Consider the following 13,272-nt stretch of genomic DNA (forward strand, 5'->3'; position numbering starts at 1 on the left):
CAGAACCTGAAATCTTTTTGATGTGGTATTCTTTGTAGTCCCTTAATTTTATTTCTCTGAATGAAAAAGGAGAGGCTTTTCTTTTCTTGATATGTTTTTCTTCCTCCATGTACTGTGGTATGGTAATTTTCTATTACCCAGCTTTGCCGCCACCTTGGACTATGTGTCACTTCTGCTGTTAAAAAAAGCACTATTCTCTTTTATGAGAAACAAAGGGATCCTGTGGAAATAAGATCAGTACAGGAATTCATAAAGCTGAAATTTTGCTGTGAGGGAAAGAAGGTGATGCTTTAGGTTGACATGGCTGCAGAATCAATCTCATTGAGTACAGAGCTCTCAGTCATGAATGCTTACAAGAGGATGGAGGTTGGGAGCTGACGCTATAAACTGATTCAGGCTTTGCCAAAAGACCCACATTACTCACTACTCTTCCTTGACTTTTAAGTGTTCCTGAGGACTTCTCTAAAGGATTTGAGAGCCCATATTCCTCTTGTGTCTGGATGTGCAAGTGTATGGCAAGGTCTCCAGGCAAGAAACTTCTTCAAGACAAGACTTCAAAGGCCGAAGTCCTTACTGTTACTGTTTTTTAAAACAGAAATTTGGTACATCTCAAATTCTTGTTTTGTTTGATTTATCTGGTTGGCTAGTTGTTTTAATTTTCGTTCTCTCTTGTCCTTAATAATTGTGACTTCTTTCTTTGGTTCCAGACTGGGATGTAATTTGGGAGGGTTGATGCACAAGGAGCTTTGGTTTGTTCTATAGCAGTTACTGGTCCATCGCACAATTCTGTGTGATATGAAATCCCCCGTCACAGCAGAATAAAGTCCTGTGGAAATCCCTGCAGGGAGGTTTCTAGAACACCTTCTTGCACGTCCTGCAGAGATGTGACTTCTTTTCGTTGACACTTTGGGAATTGCTCATATGTATTTTCATTGAATTGTGACATATAAGCCATCAGCTCTGAAGCTGAATTTAGCTGACTGGCCCTTTATGTGTGAGTTCAATTTATTTTTGGATTTTTTATTTGATTTTTTTGAGTAAGCTTAAGAAACCAAAAGTAAAAAGGCTGCTAATTGCTAGGATACAGAAGAAAGATGGTCTCATTGCATTGCAAAGGTAGCTTTATGGACAAATTTATGATGTCTGGGTACAGGTCAAGTTAGTCAGCTTTGACATTTTCTGAAGTGCTGTACTATTCCTGAGAGGGATCCTTGTTGTGAGGAGTACAGTCCCACTAACACTGGAGCAATAAATGCTTTTTGGCACAGTATTTCAAAATAATTACGGCAGTAGTTTCTGGATTTCTCAGTTTGATTGTACATAGCAGATAAGGTAAATTGGATCATAGAATGCTTTGGGTTGGACCTTTAAACCTTTAAAGCTCATCTAGTCTGAGTACCCTGCAATACGCAGGGATATCTTCAACTGGACTAGGTCATTCAGATTGCCATCAAACCTGTCCATAGGTTCATGGAATCACAGAATGGTTGGGGTTGGAATGGACCTCTGGAGATCATCTAATCCAACCCCCTATCAACCCAGGGTCACCTAGAGCAAGTGACACAGGAGCACACCCAGATGGGCTTGGAATGTGTCCAGAGAGGGACACTCCACAACCTCCCTGGGCAGCCTGTTCCAGTGCTGTGCCACCCTCGGTGTAAAGATGTTCTTCCTCGTGTTGAAGTGAAATTTCTCATGTTTCAGTTTATGGCCCTTGTTCTTCATCCTGTCACTGGGCACTACTGAAAGGAGTCTGGCACCATCCTCTTGGCACCTGCCTTTGAGATATTTACATGCATTAATGAGATCCCCTCTCAGTCTTCTCTTCTCTGGACTAAAATCCCCGGCTCTCTCAGTCTCTCCTCATAAGAGAGATGACCCCAAACCATCTTTGTGTTCCTCCGCTGGAACTTCCCTAGTAGCTCTTTGTCTGTCTTGCACTGAGGAACCCAGTGGACACAGCACTCCAGATGTGACCTCACTAGCCGAGCAGAGGGGGAGGATTACCTCCCTTAGCCTGCTGGCCACACTTTTCTTGATGCACCCCAGGATACCATTCATGACCTTCATTCATGACCTGATGACCTTCAGAATTATCTGTTCCATCACCTTTTCAGGTGAGGCTGACAGAGTCCTTCTTGTCATTTTTGAAGATGGGAATAACATTGGATTTAAGGTTGCAAAAAGGCCTCTAAATCATCAAGTCCAGTCTTTTTAACCCAACACTGCAGGTCTACCACTAAACTCTGACTCTTTCCAGGGATGGGGTATCTACAACCTCTCTAGACAATTTGTTTGAGTGTTTCACCACCCTTATTATAAAAATTTCTTCCTTGTATATTGTCTGAATCTACCCTTGTTTAGTTTAAAACCGTTACTCCTTGTCTTATCACTACAGGCCCTACAATACATCTGTTGCTATCTTTCTTAGACCTTTAAGGTCTCCCCAAGGCTTTCTCTTTTGCAGGCTGAACAAGCCCTGTTCTCTCAGCCTGTCTTCACAGGAGATGTGCTTGAGCCCTCTGATCATCTTTGTGGCCTCTGGGTTTGCTCCAGCAGGTCCAGGTTTTTCTTGTGTTGGGGACCCCAGGTCTGGATGCAGCACTCCAAGTCTCACTGGAGCAGAGCAGAGGGACAGAATCCCCTCCCTCAACCTCGTGGTCATTGCTGCTTTTGATGCAGCTCAGGATGTTTTTTGATGCTTTCTGGGCCGTAAGCTTACATTGCCAGTTCATATCCAGTATTTTATTTACCAGCACCCTTAAGTCGTCTGCAGAGCTGCTCTCAATCCTTTCATGCCCCAGACTGCATTGACAGTGTGGCTTCATACAACTTAGAGTGTGACTGCACATGTCAAAGGTGTACGGACCAAAGGAGAACATGGTAGAGCAGGACAAAAGAGGAACCTCATCTCCCCCTATTCAGACCCGAAAACAGTATTCATGTCCTTGAGGTAGTCCGTAAACACATAAGAGGAAGATATTTATAAAGTTGGTGACTCCAACATGAATTGAATCCTCTGTATTGTATTTATCTTAGGTGAGCTGTTGGTATTGAGACAGGTTTTTGTTTTTACTGAGGAAAATAACTTGTATGGGTTCTTTTAAGCATTACTTTTGAACTGTACTGATGTTGAGGGGTTTTTCATTATCTCTTTGCAAGTACCAAGTCTGTGCTCTCTCACATGTTGAACAAGAGAATACAAGCATTTCTCTGAAAAGTTAGAAAGAAAAATGTGTTTAAAATGCTGCAATTAGAATTCAGTTTAGCTTTTGGTTCTAAAAGATCAAATTTTTTTTTTTCTATCTGGTAGCATCAATTGCTAGTTCAACTCCTTCCAGCTAGTGTCCCGAGGCTTACTCTTTTTAACATTTTTAGATCTTTTTCACTATCCACACATAGCTGGATCAGAGTTTTGTAATGATTATTAATCTTGATAGTTTCCCACCTTTTCTTTGCTGATATGGTAAATTATTTGAAGTGGCAGTGTGGTTATTCATTTCAGAGATGAGTCTTTCAGATGGCTCTTTGGTAGGATGATGAAAAGTGTCTGCTTGATGTTACCCTGACTAGCGTGGAGATTACTTATGACCATTTAAGATAATTTAACACAGTTTAAGATGCACATACAATGGAAATAGCAACTGTACTAGGAGATAGATTTTGCTCTAGGGAGTTGAATCTAACTGAGCAAAATGGTGGAGGAGCCTGCAGGTTTTTTTCAAAACCCCACCTGCGTGCTTATGCTTACCCCTCTGCATACAGATTTATAGGATCAGATGCAGGCTCTGGATACAATACTCTAATGTAATAGTGAAATCCACACCTGAAACTGGAGTTCAGATTTTGTTTGAGTTTGTTTGTGATGACAAACAGCCAGTGCAATGCCCAAATACATTTTCATTGGTTCTGTCTGTTCCAAAAGCTGGACATTTCCATGGACTGGCTTCCAAAATCTCCCATTATATGGTCAGATACCTATTTTTGTCCAATTAATGATTGTTTTTTGGCTTTTGGTAGCTTCTGTTCATGAATTTGCTAGAAGAAGTAAAAAAATTGTTTGCACAAACATTTTTCATTAACAACCTAGATGTCCCCAGGTACTTTCCATATTTGAGAAGCTCAGAGTGGTTGAAGTGAGGCGTCTTCTGACAATCTTCTTAAATGTGTGGTTAAAAAAAATTATTCCTTTGGTGTCTGTCAGTTCTTTAAAAAAAAACCAAACCTTAGAGAACAGTAATTCTGCTGTGCACCCACCTGATTCCAGCTCTGTGAAACACTGATCCTTTTTCATGCCAGCAGCTCTTTGTTGGGTTGCTTAAGCCACAGTTCACAAGCAGTTCTCTCCAGGGGCATGAGATGTATGCAGGTACTGAATATTAAGGTTGCCTGGGTGCCGCACTGAGCACAGAACCTAAAACCTGTATTGGAGTTTTGTCTCTGTGGCTTCCTAAGCCCTCAAGACAGAGCTTTCCCTAACATACAAGGCTGTGTGCTTTGCAGACATGCATTATGCAGCTCCTCTCCCTGATCTTGCCTAGAATAGAAGTTGCCCTATATGCAACGAGGGCATGAGGGAAGACCCAGGCAACTGTGGAAGGGTATGTGGGAGTGCTGTTCGGCAGCAGCTCCCTGTGAGCCATCGTGTGCCCTGGCTGTGGCAAGGGCAAACCTCATCCTGGGGTGCATCGAGCACAGTATAACCAGCCAGGCAGGGGAGGGGATTACCCACTGCATCAGCCTCACCCTGAGCACTGTGTGCAGGTCCGCACCCACCATTAAACAAGGCTGTGAAGATCCTTGAGTGTACCAGAGGAGGGCAACAAAGGTGATGACAGGGCTGGAAGCAAGTCCTGTGAGGAGCAGCTGAGGACTTTGGGCTTGTCTAACTTGGAGAGGAGGAGGCTGAGGGGTGACCTCATTGTTCTCTGCAGCTTCCTGAGCGGGGGAAGGGAGGTGCTGAGCTCTGCTCCCTGGGATGCAATGATAGGATGTGTGGGAATGGTTCCAAGCTGCACCAAGGGAGATTTAGACTGGGCATGAGGAAGCAATTCTTTACTGAGAGGGTTGTCAAACCCTGGAAAAGGCTTCCCAGAGAGGTGTCCAGCTCCCAGCCTGTCAGTGTTTAAGGGGCATTTGGTCAGTGCCCTTAACAGCATGCCTTAACTTTTGGTCAGCCCTGAACTGGTCAGGCAGTTGGACTTAGAGGATCATTTTAGGTTCCTTCCAACTAAAATAGTACGTTCCATTCTATTTCTAGGAATAGCATGAAATTATATTGTGTTTGACTTCAGGAGAGCAGTATTAAGCAAAATGTGGGCTCTTCATGGCATTGTCTCTAGGCTGTATTGACCATTTCATTTCCCATTCTCACCTCTTACCGTTGCCTTTTACAGTTGATTATTTTCACTGGGTTGGATGGTTTTATCTTTGATTTCATTTAAAACCTTTCTTCTTTAACATGCAGCAGTTTCTAAAAATACACATACCTTGAAAGGATGTGAGAGATAAGGATGTGAAAACCACCAGTGCTGTCATTTGAGATGCTTCAGATGACCACTACATTCACCTTCATGTTACTGTGTCGTGGTAATCCTACTTAGCCATTCTCTCACTCACTCATTCACTGCCTTGACAGCCCAAAATCCTGTGAAACTGCTTGGCAGCTAAGGTGAGAAAGTTTAATATGGGATTTTGCACAGGCAGTTCCAGACTTTCAACAAGATAAAAACAAATTAATCTAGTCTGTATTTAGATTCACTGTTAGGGTAATGTGGATTTTCTTGAAATTCCTCTCACTACAAAGAGCTTTAGGTAGCCATTCCAGGGCTTTTTAAGATATTTTTCAGTAAAGATTCCACACAAGTCAGTAGATCTACAAAGGGTTAAATTTGACCTCAGGTGCTGGCCAGAATTCCATGCAAAGTTATGGAGATACCTGTGGAGTAAGGAATTCTCTCGGGGGCTTGAACTGCTTTTCTACCACCCTGTTTAGATTTGACTTTAAAGCCAAATCTCCTCATGTTTGCTTCTTCCTCCTGTTTTTAATGAATGCCGCATGCTTGGCCTTTGTGAGTCTATAGCCTGTCCTTTTATAGTGGTTGACAGAGCTGTTGGTCACATTTGTTGCTCTTCTCTTAAAGGATACAGAGAACCAGCAATTTTCATTCTCCTGCTTTTGTTATGGCTCTGGCTACAACGTCCAGATTGACTTGGTGGGGGAGACTCATACATTGTGTCAAGCCAAGCTTTTCTGACTGTATTTTTCCCCTGGTACATCTGTCTATGTATTAAAAAGGATGTTATGCACGTTTATGGTTGAACTATGTACTTATTCTTCACTTAGGCACTGAGTTATTTTCCTTCTCCCAGAATTATGTGGGCCTTTCAATATTGAGAGAGATACTACCCTCCTTATTTTTTAAAATGATGAGTTATTCATTAAGAAGAATAAGATGTGAGTCTGGAAACATGTTAACTGTCAGTACTCCTTTAACTTTTAGCCTTAGCTTTCCCTATGTCTTTAGCCAAACAATTTTACTATCCTACCTCAGTTGGCCTTATCTGTAGAAGAAGAATTGGTTATCTCTGAATTTCAAATTAGTGTTGTAAGGATTAATTTGCTACGCTTTCTGTTGAATGTTTTGGAAAACGATAGATACTAAGAAAGTATTATTATTGTTTCTAAAGCATTTTTGTTTTGTGAATTTTCTCTGAAATACCGCATTTTTATGCTAGGAATATTTATATTGTGGACTTTTTTTTAAAACGACATGCATTTAATTTGCCTCTGTGAAACCCTGCATAATATGAACTTTATTAATAAGTTGCTTAAAGTATTACAGACAAAAGACTGAATTCAGAAACCCTCAGTATCTTACAGTCCCCTGAAATGCCTCATTATTTAGCGATACTTAATCAAATTAATCTGCAGTAATTCTTTCTGTGTCATTAAAATTCTGCTAGGAATTCACATTATTTCTAGGGACTTTGAAGTAGACATGGTTTTGGACTTGTTGGTGTTTTGGCATTTTTTATGTGTTATACTGAGGAAAGAAAAAATAGTGCTATAGACACGTTTCACAGAGATAACAGCATTTAAAAATAAGTCTGTCTAGCAAAACTAGAATTACGTATTGCTGTCTCTGTTTCACATTTAGGTTGTGCTTGACACAAGATAGCTTTGCCCATTTCCCACTTTGATAGGTCTTAAAGGTTTTTTACAATTTTGATGAAATGAGATTTTTTTCATATTTATCTCTACCATGCAGGAAAAAAAGGCAGTTGGACACACTGTACTGAGTTCAGTGAACCTGGTGGATCTGCACCAAGGAGTGATGGCTACCCAAAATGTTCAGACTTTCTGTGTGCAGCACAGCACCAAATCTTCATGATTTCTCATGGAATCCCAGCTCCCCACATCATGTGAACATGCTAGAATCACAACTCTTTGATGACATTTATTTTTAAAGCACAGAAAGTGCTTTAATAGCATAAATGTTGACCAACCACACATAGGAAATCAAAGAACAGTTGCACAGAATGCTCTTCCATATTTATTACTGGGTTTAAAATATTAGAATCTAAGATCTGGGTGTTTTTTTTACACTGCACATGATGAAACTAGCAAGAGAAAGCACCTGATTCTTCAGTAAATGTCAATCCCCATAGTGAGAGTCCACGATGCATTTCTAAGCTGTTGTTACAAGCTGTGAACCTGGGTCACAACCTAGATGAGGCTGGAGACTGAAAAATTCAGTTGAGGGGAGAACTCCTTACTGGAGCAGACAAGCACAGACAGTTCAAGATGAAACTGTGTGATGCTTTGTGTCAGGTTACTAAGGATGTTCATGAGATGACCACTGGGTGTTGCTTTCCCAAATTGTTCAGAGAGTACTCAGTATCACCAGTCCGCTTGACTTGCTGCTTCCCGTTCAGCTGGTGATTTATAGGGGGTAACTGTTGTCTTTTTCACAAGACAGGTTGAAAATATACTTCCCTCTAGCCACCCCCCGGCTCTCGCTAGCTCAGTTATTCAGGGGTTTTAGGGAAATATATTTCAGAGAGACAGAATAGAGATTTCAAAAGAGTGGCTCTCACCCCCAGCTTCCGTCCAAGCTTTATTCTCGATGTGATGTTCCAGGAGGCCGAGGAGAGAGAGAGAGAACCAGGAAGAAACAGGGGTATATCTAGTTTTTGGCCAAGGAAAGATATTGGCCCTGAGCCAATAGGGTCAGGAGTAGGTATGATAGGGAAAAAGGGTTGAACTACATAGCACAGGTTTCAGGGGGACTCTGAGGGGAAAAACCATTCCTCAGAGGAACACAACAACAGGTAACAGATTTTGATCCAGATCTCCATTGGATAGACTTTACTCTTTATTTTAAGCTCCCCATTTTCTCTTTATTGTAAAGGTTTCGGTTAAAAAATGAGATACAAAGTTAAACAAGTACTATATGTCCCTTTCAGAGGCTAATTGTTTTAGGACAGTAAAATCACAGAAATCAGTATATTCTGTCAGCTTTCTGCTTTATGCCCTTTAACACATGCCAGTTTTCATTCAGATTAGAGTCCAATACCAAATCTACCCCATCACTGAATATCCCCTGAGTTTGGGGATTCACACATTAAAATATTCAACAACGCAAATGGATTTCAACAGCATTTTCTTTTTTCTGTTTTTTTTTGTTTTAGTTTTGGTTTTGGTTTGGTTTTTTGGGGGGTTGTTTCTTTGGTGGTTTGGTTTGGTTTGGTTTGGTTTTTTGTGAATATTAATTTCCTGTAGGGTTCCCTGAATGTGCTTTGCAGGGGATAAGTGAAATGGGTAAGGAAAGGGCAGCTTGCTGAAGGGACAAGGGTGTCAGCATGGTGTTATACCCAAAGTGGAAGGATTTTCAGAGAGAAAAAGATGCAGCAACCCCAAGAGACAGCCAGGCCCCTGCTTAATTGCCATGTGCTGGGAGATCAACCCACTTTTCTATCCCTGTGTCCACAAACATCACCAGCTCAGAATGAGCAAAAAACTCACATCAATGGCAGGGCCGAGTACGTGCCTGTCCTTCCAGTAGTACCTCTTTTTGCTGAACTTATATTCTAATGCATGATATGAAACTATTAGAGAACATCCAAAGGAAGGCAACAAGGTGGGTGAAGGGCCTTGAGGGGATGCCATATGAGGAGCAGCTGAGGCTACTTGGTCTGTTCAACCTGGAAAAATGGAGATTGAGGGCAGACCTCGGGAGGGGAAGAGGAGGGGCTGACACTGATCTCTTCCTTGTGTTGCCTAGTGACAGGACCCAACAGAATGGCCTGAATTTGTGTCAGGAGAGGTTTAGGTTGAACATCTGATTGCCTCCACCCTGAGGGTGTTTGGGCTCTGGAACAGGCTCCCTAGGGAAAGTGGTCACAGCACCAACCTGACAGAATTCAAGAAGCATTTGGACAATGCTCTCAGGCTCATGGTGTGACTCTTGGGGTGTCCTGTCCAAGGAATTGGAGTTGATGATCCTTGTGGATCCTTTCCAACTCAGCATATTCTGTGATTTTATGGCCACAGCTGTCCGCCACCCCTCAGCTCCCTCCTCAGAGGGGGTGGCAGTACATAGTGATTGGGGAGGCACTTTGGAAAGCTGGAAGATTTGTATTTTAAAGTGCTTCAGGCTGGATTGGATCAGAAGGAAAGTTTCAGAAGGACATATACCACAAACCTGAGGAGCTGTCCATTCCCACTGTGGGCCTGCACACTTCTGTCAGTCCCTCTTCCATCAAGATTCTGGGTTTTTTGGCTGACTCTTTGCATGCATTTTGGAAGCATCTGTAATAGCCCTGACCATAAGGAGAATTACAAACAAGTAACAAAAATACAAATCTGTTACATTACACTGTAAAATCAGTGAAGTGGTAAAAATGAAACTGGCTACCTCATTACACAACGTAAATAGAAAGAAAACAAATAATAAGCAAAAGTGTGGTCAGGAAAGAAGTATGACAATATTTGTGAAAGAAGTTGAAAGTCATCTAGAAGCAGTTTATCAACTAAAGCAAGAAAACATATCTGTTCCTGAGGATTTAGGGGGCCCTGAGGAATATGTCTAACTACATGGACAGCATGCAACAGAAATGGGGATCATTTTGCTGGGCCTCACATCCTAGCACCACACCTGGCCATGCAGATGGGACATTCAAGCCATTAGCTGTACAGTCTCTCATTAGGCATCAATCATATGCACATCAGCAATTAATTAAATGTTCCTTAAGCACAGTCAGGGCCGACAAAGAACCATCTTGGGCTAAGTTTTAAATCAAGTACAAATCCCATTGTTGATCCCACCGTGACAAAGTCTGAGAGCTCACTGTGCTTCACTTGTATTTATAAACAACACCATTCTAATTTTCATGTATCCTGCACGATACTTTCCCAAACATTATGACAGAGCTGGTTTAACCCAAAATCTCATCTATAATTATTTGTATCAGATTCCTTTAAACTTTATGAAACTCTGAAATGTTCTCCTTTGACCCTTGGAGAAGACTTGTATTGGACCTGAATTCGATTTTAAAATTTTCCACTATTTTGTTACTATTGAAATTTTTGGCCCACCAAATCTGATACGCTTGCATTCATACATATCCTCCTCTTCCCTGTACCCATTTCCTTCTTGAGGGCATGCTGCAGCCTGTTTGCCTGCTCATTTTGAACTCCGTGTACTGGTGGGTTCCTCTCAGACTTAGGTGGGGTTTGCATTACTCCGTAACTCATAGAGATTTTCTGTGACAGCAAGCCCTGGGAGAGTGCACACTGGGGAAGTTACAAGCCACTACTTGCAGAGAGATAGTAGTTCTTTGTCACCATTTGAGTTTGTTTATCTCCCCACCTCATATGATTTCCAGATGAGCTTAGCACACTTTGAATCCTCTAATTATGCTGCTACAGCCATGTGACTGCCTGGGTGAGTAATTCCCTGCAGAAGGAGACAAACCTGCATGTAACAAAGCTCAACAAGCAGCATTCAAAATGTGAACGAGTCACAGTAGTATAAAATACCATACCGCTTTGCCTGAAATCCCCACTGCTCTGGGGGGGCTTGATTTATGGTAGCAAGCTTAGTGATCTGCAGCGAAGAGCATGGGTGGGGAGGGAAGGCTAGCTAGACCTTTGGCTTGTTTCTTTGTCACTTTTCTCAGAGGTCTCAGTGAGGAGGCACAATTCCCTACCTCGTGGAGGGAAGAAGCACTTGCCTTCTGCACCACCAGGGAGCCCAAATACATTCTGGCTGTTCTGCAGTGGTGTATAGAATGAGAAAGACAGCACAATTGGCACCAAATATGCAGCAATCTGCTGAAGAACTCCTTGATTTGTAGGTGATATATGAGAGGAGGGAAAAGGGCAGATAAAACCCAATTGTTCCCATTTTACAAAAAGCCTTGTGCTGTTTTCAGAACGCTTAATTGCATTGATTGTTCCGACCTCTGTATCTTCCTTTCATACAGGAGCTGGTCATTGAATTGCAACTTGTTTTTCGGCTGGCTGACAGTGGAGAAGGGGCTGTCTGGCACGGCAAGGCTGGATGGGTGTGTGTAGAGCGTGTGTTTTCAGAGCATGACACTTAGGAAGGCTGTTTCTCAGCTGCCAAAAGCACAGCTGTTGCAGAGCAAGGGAGGGAGTCTGGCAGCAGCCTTGTAATCAGGTAGGCAAACGTGCAAACCATATGCTTATTCCTGCCTAATTTTATTGTTCAAAGTGGCAGTATTATTAGCAGGTAGTGTCTGGGTTCAGTAAGTCCTCTTTTCTGCTGGTGGCAGTCAGGTGGGGTTGATGAGAGCAGCTGGGTGTGTTTGCCCAGAAGCTGATATCTATGAATGAAGAGATCAATAACTGTGCTAAAAATCACTGAGCCATCTGGGATCTACAGACAGAGGATTGACTTGCAAATCCTGCTGAAACTGAGACCTGCAGTAACTGCTGAATAACAGCACAAGCAGTGGAGGAGGTATAGAAAGTTATCTAGAAGACCTGAAATGGCCTAGTGGTACTTTTCTCAGCCCTCAGTCACAAAGAAGCTCAGGAAAGGGTGAAAAATGCTGAGGTAGGGGGAAAATATGTTCTGCTGCTATTTTATTATTTTTAACCCTGTTGTTGACATGTGATTTTGAAGGTACTGCAAGATGATAGAAAATGCAGCTGTATTTTACCAATTCCTAATGGCTACCAAAATCAGTGTCTGTACATATACATGAAAATAGGATAAGCCTGTAAGCAAGTGGGAGAGGGAGAGAAAACGGTACAGGCAAAAGGCTTGTTCAGAAAAGTGCCAGAGGATGCACTTGGAAATGGAGTTTAGACTTTGAGCCAGTTTTATGCTTATTCTGTGCTCTCTGGTTATGCAGAACTGCGGCAGCTGCCAGGCTGCAAAGAGGAGCTAGGGACAAACTGAGACCTGGGAGTGGAAAGAAAATGTACAGAAACAACTTCTACTGTTGGTGAAGAAAGCCATACATTCATAGCAAAGACCAGCCATTTCCCTAGTACCTTTCAGCATGGATTTTAAGTATGGAATTGGTCTTCCATTGATTAGCAGGGATATTTGCCTGACTTACTTAGCACAAAGAAGTTGAAATATGAGAGGTGTCCTATGGGCTTCTGGTTACACTGTTCTAAAACAAGGCCAGGGAGAAAGAAGGTATTTGCTGGCATGGAATGGTGTGATTATAGACCTGTGTCACAGTCAAGTAAATAAATATTTTTGTGGTGTGGAGCAAAATGGGTATGCAGCTCTGCATACTTCTCTGCTGTCTTTTAAAGAGGACACAAACAGATGTTGAAACTCAGCCATCCATGATGAAGCTAGACATTTAAAGACATCCAGGTAGGAAAAATAGTAACATGTGGAGACTACAAAGGCTAAACAACTCTGCTGATTTTTATAGAAGTTTGGGAAAGAACTGGGAATGTAAACCAAATCTCCAGCACTTTACCCACTTCAGTAAAGCAAAATAACACCTTTTCTCTTTATATTGTTTCTTTTTTTTCCTGGCAGGGCATGACCTTGACCTTAGGTTAGCCTAGATAGTTGCACTGTCCTGTGCTGTTCTAGTTTCTGTTTAAGAACTGGTTATGGTGTTTATTTTATGGTGTTGTTTGTCTAAACCATACATCTAAGAGGATGTATGTTTTAGACATCCCTTCTGAGAGGGGAAGATTTTAGTGGTGAGTAATGTCATCTTTGTTATAAGTTTGTGAAATGTGGTAGATTATTATTGCTTGTCCCTAAT

At 42.0% G+C, this 13,272-nt stretch overlaps 1 protein-coding gene across 6 annotated transcripts in view; it reads left to right on the forward strand.

Annotated features, from left to right (window-relative positions):
• PHACTR1 (phosphatase and actin regulator 1) overlaps positions 1 to 13,272 on the forward strand; it is a 305,882-nt gene that overhangs the window by 121,094 nt on the left and 171,516 nt on the right. The window contains exon 1 of one of the 6 annotated variants that reach the window (XM_058421585.1): positions 11,625 to 11,687. The exons of the other annotated variants lie outside the window; for them this stretch is intronic. The gene's annotated coding sequence lies outside the window, so the exon portion shown is untranslated. Of the gene's footprint in view, positions 1 to 11,624; positions 11,688 to 13,272 lie in introns of those variants that run through there. 6 annotated transcript variants of the gene reach the window in all.

This window comes from Hirundo rustica, chromosome 1 (genome assembly GCF_015227805.2).
Source record: "Hirundo rustica isolate bHirRus1 chromosome 1, bHirRus1.pri.v3, whole genome shotgun sequence".
NCBI classification, from domain to species: Eukaryota; Metazoa; Chordata; class Aves; order Passeriformes; family Hirundinidae; genus Hirundo; species Hirundo rustica.